Consider the following 6819-nt stretch of genomic DNA (forward strand, 5'->3'; position numbering starts at 1 on the left):
CCTGTGCACAGCCCCTGCAGACAGTATATAGATGCTACAGGATGTGTCTGTCCCTGTGCACAGTCCCTGCTATAGTCCCTGCAGACAGTATATAGATGCTACAGGATGTGGCAGTCCCTGTGCACAGTCCCTGCAGACAGTATATAGATGATACAGGATGTGGCTGTCCCTGTGCACAGTCCCTGCTAAAGTCCCTGCTGTAGTGAGGGGGAGGCTGAGGCAGTCCCCAGCACAGGGAGAGGAGGGGTAAGGAGCGCACAGCTCTCACATCTTCTCCCATCCTCCCCTGTATAGTGAGGACGCGGCTCGGCGGCTCCGGTGCGGCTCTGTGCCGGCTATCAGCTGGGGGGCCCGGGCGGTGCCGCACCCTGCATGCTGTGAGCTGTGATCACCGGGGGCTGCGTTACCGGGACTCGCATAGACGAGAGTGCGGCTCATCCTCCCGGACAGGCGGGTGCGGGGACTGTGGCGGCTTCAGGTCAGTACTAACATCCCGCCCCTAGGTAACTACAGTGCTGAGGGGGTCCCGGTGTGCTGTGTGGGTCCCGGTGGGCTGTCTGTGCTGTGTGGGTCCCGGTGGGCTGTCTGTGCTGTGTGGGTCCCGGTGTGCTGTGTGGGTCCCGGTGTGCTGTGTGGGTCCCGGTGGGCTGTGTGTGCTGTGTGGGTCCCGGTGGGCTGTGTGTGCTGTGTGGGTCCCGGTGTGCTGTGTGGGTCCCGGTGTGCTGTGTGGGTCCCGGTGTGCTATGTGTGCTGTGTGGGTCCCGGTGTGCTATGTGTGCTGTGTGGGTCCCGGTGTGCTGTGTGGGTCCCGGTGTGCTGTGTGGGTCCCGGTGTGCTATGTGTGCTGTGTGGGTCCCGGTGTGCTATGTGTGCTGTGTGGGTCCCGGTGTGCTGTGTGGGTCCCGGTGTGCTGTGTGTGCTGTGTGGGTCCCGGTGTGCTATGTGTGCTGTGTGGGTCCCGGTGTGCTATGTGTGCTGTGTGGGTCCCGGTGTGCTGTGTGGGTCCCGGTGTGCTGTGTGGGTCCCGGTGTGCTGTGTGGGTCCCGGTGTGCTATGTGTGCTGTGTGGGTCCCGGTGTGCTATGTGTGCTGTGTGGGTCCCGGTGTGCTGTGTGGGTCCCGGTGTGCTATGTGTGCTGTGTGGGTCCCGGTGTGCTGTGTGGGTCCCGGTGTGCTGTGTGGGTCCCGGTGTGTGGGTCCCGGTGTGCTGTGTGGTCCCGGTGTGTTGTAGGGTTTATGTAGGTGTGCAGGGAGACCCGGTGCACCGGTACATCTCAGTAACGGCAGTGAACAAAGGCAGGACCGGACTCCTTCAGCTCTGCTACATCTGTATACGGTATACGGTGCATGGACGGGAGGTTGTGTCGTTACAAAGAACTTGGCCCTAGTCAGACAGAGCGGCCGTGTAACACATAGCAGCACATGAAATCCGCTTATTCCGCTTGGGGGATCAGTGCTGATCTCACAATAGTCAGATATACAGCAACGGGATAGGAACGATTTTAATTGGGATGATGAATGGGTCAGATCTGGTAATGAGTGAGTGTGATGCTGATCATAGGATAATGACTGGGCCAGATCAGACCCCACTCATCATCAGATCAGACCCACTCATCATCAGATCAGACCCACTCATCATCAGATCAGACCCACTCATCATCAGATCAGACCCACTCATCATCAGATCAGACCCACTCATCATCAGATCAGACCCAATCATCATCAGATCAGACCCAATCATCATCAGATCAGACCCAATCATCATCAGATCAGACCCACTCATCATCAGATCAGACCCACTCATCATCAGATCAGACCCACTCATCATCAGATCAGACCCACTCATCATCAGATCAGACCCAATCATCATCAGATCAGACCCAATCATCATCAGATCAGACCCAATCATCATCAGATCAGACCCACTCATCATCAGATCAGACCCACTCATCATCAGATCAGACCCACTCATCATCAGATCAGACCCAATCATCATCAGATCACACCCAATCATCATTAGATCAGACCCAATCATCATTAGATCAGACCCAATCATCATCAGATCAGACCCAATCATCATCAGATCAGACCCAATCATCATCAGATCAGACCCAATCATCATCAGATCAGACCCACTCATCATCAGATCAGACCCACTCATCATCAGATCAGACCCACTCATCATCAGATCCACTCATCATCAGATCAGACCCAATCATCATCAGATCACACCCAATCATCATTAGATCAGACCCAATCATCATCAGATCACACCCAATCATCATTAGATCAGACCCAATCATCATCAGATCACACCCAATCATCATTAGATCAGACCCAATCATCATCAGATCAGACCCAATCATCATCAGATCAGACCCAATCATCATCAGATCAGACCCAATCATCATCAGATCAGACCCACTCATCATCAGATCAGACCCACTCATCATCAGATCAGACCCACTCATCATCAGATCCACTCATCATCAGATCAGACCCAATCATCATCAGATCACACCCAATCATCATTAGATCAGACCCAATCATCATCAGATCACACCCAATCATCATTAGATCAGACCCAATCATCATATCAGATCCAATCATCATCAGATCAGACCCAATCATCATCAGATCAGACCCAATCATCATCAGATCAGACCCAATCATCATCAGATCAGATCCAATCATCATCAGATCAGACCCAATCATCATCAGATCAGACCCAATCATCATCAGATCAGACCCAATCATCATCAGATCAGACCCACTCATCATCAGATCACACCCAATCATTATCAGATCAGACCCAATCATCATATCAGATCCAATCATCATCAGATCAGACCCAATCATCATCAGATCAGACCCAATCATCATCAGATCAGACCCAATCATCATCAGATCAGACCCAATCATCATCAGATCAGATCCAATCATCATCAGATCAGACCCAATCATCATCAGATCAGACCCAATCATCATCAGATCAGACCCAATCATCATCAGATCAGACCCACTCATCATCAGATCACACCCAATCATTATCAGATCAGACCCAATCATCATATCAGATCCAATCATAATCAGATCAGACCCAATCATCATCAGATCAGACCCAATCATCATCAGATCAGACCCAATCATCATCAGATCAGACCCACTCATCATCAGATCAGACCCCATCATCATCAGATCACACCCAATCATCATTAGATCAGACCCAATCATCAACAGATCACACCCAGTCATCATCAGATCAGACCCAATCATCATTAGATCAGACCCAATCATCATCAAATCACATCCCACTCATCATCATATCACACCCCACTTATTATCAAATCATATCCAATCATCCTCAGATCAGATCCATTCATTATACGTTTATACCCAGTCATCATCAGCTCACACTGTGTTCACACATGCATTTTCATTGCATTACTGCATCATTTAATTGCAGTAATTAATATAATTGCCGTCCAGTTGTCCGTCATTGCTTTACTGCAATAAAACTCCAATGGGTGTGAACATACCCTATGGCCATGTTCACACATGGAGTTTATTTTGTGTTATTGATGCGTTTTTGCTTTGATTTTGCCGCTATTTTGCTGGGTATTGGGCAATTTGCGACAAAATAGCATCAAAACTATGGCAAAAACGTGTCATTATAGGGATGCTCCAGCAAAAAATGTATTCTTTCAAATAAACTGCTGTCAAAAAGTTTTATTGATTTGTAAGTGATGTATTCTTTCCAATCTGACACGGTGCTCTCTGCTGCCACCTCTGTCCATGTCAGGAACTGTCCAGAGCAGGAGAGGTTTTCTATGGGGATTTGCTACTGCTCTAGACAGTTCCTGACACTGACAGAGGTGGCAGCAGAGAGCACTGTGTCAGACTGGAAAGAATACACCACTTCCTGCAGGACATACAGCAACTGATAAGTACTGAAAGACTTGAGATTTTTCAATACAAATTACAAATATATATAACTTTCTAAAACTAATGGCTTTAAAAGAAACATTTTTTTCACAGGAGTACCCCTTTAACGTAAAATAAACGCCATGTGTAAACACAGCCTATATGTTCAGACCTAATTATCATCAGATCACAATCCGATCGAACCCAATCATCATACGCTTATGGTGCATTTACACAGAAAGATTTATCTGACAGATTTTTGAAGCCAAAGCCAGGAATAGATTTGAAAAGAGGAGAAATCTCAGTCTTTCCTTTATGACCCGTTCTCTGTTTATACTCCATTCCTGGCTTTGGCTTTAAAAATCTGTCAGGTAAATCTGTCTGTGTAAACACACCATTGTAGTCACTCATGATCAGATCAGACCTATTTATTATCATTAGCGTTAATTATGTGTTTTTGAACCTATTTTTGCTGCGGTTCCATCAAAACTGAGATATTACAATTTGCAGCAAAATAGCATTAAAAATCCTGCAAAAATGCATCATAATTAATGCTAATTAAAGCCATGGGCGAGAAATCGTTCATTTTGATTTTTGAACATGTTCTCAAGTCGACGTTGGTCGTTCGCAAAGAATTCGCAGATCGTTCCATGTAAACAGTCGTTCACCAATTTGACTTATGTGCGAGATAGGCTTAAGCGATCGCAAAATGATTTTTCCATACGATATATCGTTCCGTTAGAAAAATCGTTACTTCGAAATCGTTAATCGTACGATCGGGCGAATTATCGCTACGTGTAAACCCAGCATTACCCAGTCATATAATGCTGGGTTTACACATAGCGATAATTCGCTCGATCGTACTATGAACGATTTCGAAGTAACAATTTTTTTTTTTTATAACAATCAGGGTGTAGACGGAACAATATATCGTGCGGAAAAATCGTTTTGCGATCGCTTAAGCCTATCTCGCACATAGGTTAAATCGGTGAACGACTGTTTACACGGAATGATCTGCAAATTTTTTTCCCTCGTCGTTTGATCGTTCGCAGTGTTTACACGTACGATTATCGTTCGAATTCGATCGTTATCGTGCAAATTTGAACGATAATCGTTCCGTGTAAAGGCAGCATTATGTAATCTGATAATGGTTGTTTCTGATCTGTTAGTGATTGCGTATGACCTGAAAATAATTAAATCTGATGTGATGATGATGATGTGTGGATTTGATCTGGTTATGATTGGGCCTGATCTGACCATGATTGAGTGTGATCTGATGGTGATTCAGTCTGATCTAAAAATTATTGGATTTGATCAGATGATGATTGGATGTGATCTGAGGCCTCCATCGTGTCAGCAATATAGCTTCGAAATCGTGGCAAATACGTTTCATTATTGCAAAATAAACACCATGTGTGAACACAGCCTGAAGGTGTTTGGGTAACTATTATAATAAGTAAGTGGGATCTGATGGTAGGTGTACTCACACAGTGATTGAGCCTGATCACATCGCGATTGGGTCTCATATATTGATTGCATCTGATAATGCTGCATTTACACGTAATGATTATCGTGCGAATTTGCACGATAACGATCGAATTCGAACGATAATCGTACGTGTAAACGCAGCGAACGATCAAACGACGAACGAGAAATCGTTCATTTTGATCTTTCAACATGTTATCAAATCGTCGTTCGTAAAAAATTCGGCGATCGTCCCATGTAAACAGTCGTTGCGCGATAGTCCGGCCGCCCGCCGCCCGGCCCCCCACTCGCAGCCCGGCCCCCCGCTCATCCGCAGCCCCCTGCGCCGGCTCGATCGCCACCCCCGCCGCTCTGATCGCCACATCCCCCCCCCGCCGCCGCTCTGATCGCCACCCCCGCCGCCACCGATCTGATCGCCCCCGGGGCGGCGCAGGGGGCTGCGATTGACCGTGGGGGCGGGCTGCAGATGAGACGCGAGCGGAAGGCCAGGCTGCGAGCGGGGGGCCGGGCTGGGCTGCGGGCGCGCGATCGCAAAATGATTTTTCCGTACGATATATCGTACCGTCTAAACGCTGATCGTTATGAAAAAAAATTGTTACTCTGACATCGTTAATGGTATGATCGGCCAATTATCGTTTCGTGTAAACGCAGCATAATTGTGTCTGATCTGTTTATGTTTGGTTCTGATCTGATAATGATTATTGGATCTGATAATCATTGTGTTTGATCTGATGATTATTGGATCTGATCTGATGATTATTTGGTCGGAGGTCTTCCTGATTGTGTTTGATCTGATAAGGATTGCATCTGATGATTAGGAGGTTTGATCTATATAGTAATGACTGTGTTTGAGCTGATAAAAATTGACTCTAATCTGATGATCATTTGATCTGATCTGATAATTATTGGGTCCAATCTAATAATGATTTCTTGTGATCTCCTGATTCAGACTTGATTATTAATTGTTATTACTAGTAATTATTTGAGATCTGATGAAGAGTGGATGTGAATGACGTGATCTCATCCTGTTTAGTTCTGGGTCTCGTGTGATTGTGATTGTTTCTGATATAATAGTCATGTCAAACTCTGGTCCGTGGGTCAAATCTGGCCTGCTGTGCCATTATTTTTGGCCCACTGAGCTTTTCCATTGCTGTATTAAATCTGGCCCGCCTGATGTTGCAGCAGATTATAAAATGAATGGTCCAGACAGCCCCTCAGATTGGCTACTATATAAGAGACTATTTGGAGGGCTGGCTACTATATAAGAGGCTACGGGGGAGGGCTGGCTACTATATAAGAGACTATTAGGGAGGGCTGACTACTATATAAGAGACTATTAGGCAGGGCTGGCTTCTACATAAGAGACTATTGGGGAGAGCTGGCTATTATATAAAACTATGGGGGAGGGCTG

At 46.3% G+C, this 6819-nt stretch overlaps 1 protein-coding gene across 2 annotated transcripts in view; it reads left to right on the forward strand.

Annotated features, from left to right (window-relative positions):
• The first annotated feature begins 292 nt into the window (after nucleotides 1-292).
• ARAP3 (ArfGAP with RhoGAP domain, ankyrin repeat and PH domain 3) overlaps nucleotides 293-6819 on the forward strand; it is a 120710-nt gene continuing 114183 nt past the window's right edge. For both annotated transcript variants that reach the window (XM_069969194.1, XM_069969197.1), the window contains exon 1: nucleotides 293-478. The gene's annotated coding sequence lies outside the window, so the exon portion shown is untranslated. The remainder of the gene's footprint in view (nucleotides 479-6819) is intronic.

Source organism: Dendropsophus ebraccatus, chromosome 1 (genome assembly GCF_027789765.1).
Source record: "Dendropsophus ebraccatus isolate aDenEbr1 chromosome 1, aDenEbr1.pat, whole genome shotgun sequence".
NCBI lineage: Eukaryota > Metazoa > Chordata > Amphibia > Anura > Hylidae > Dendropsophus > Dendropsophus ebraccatus.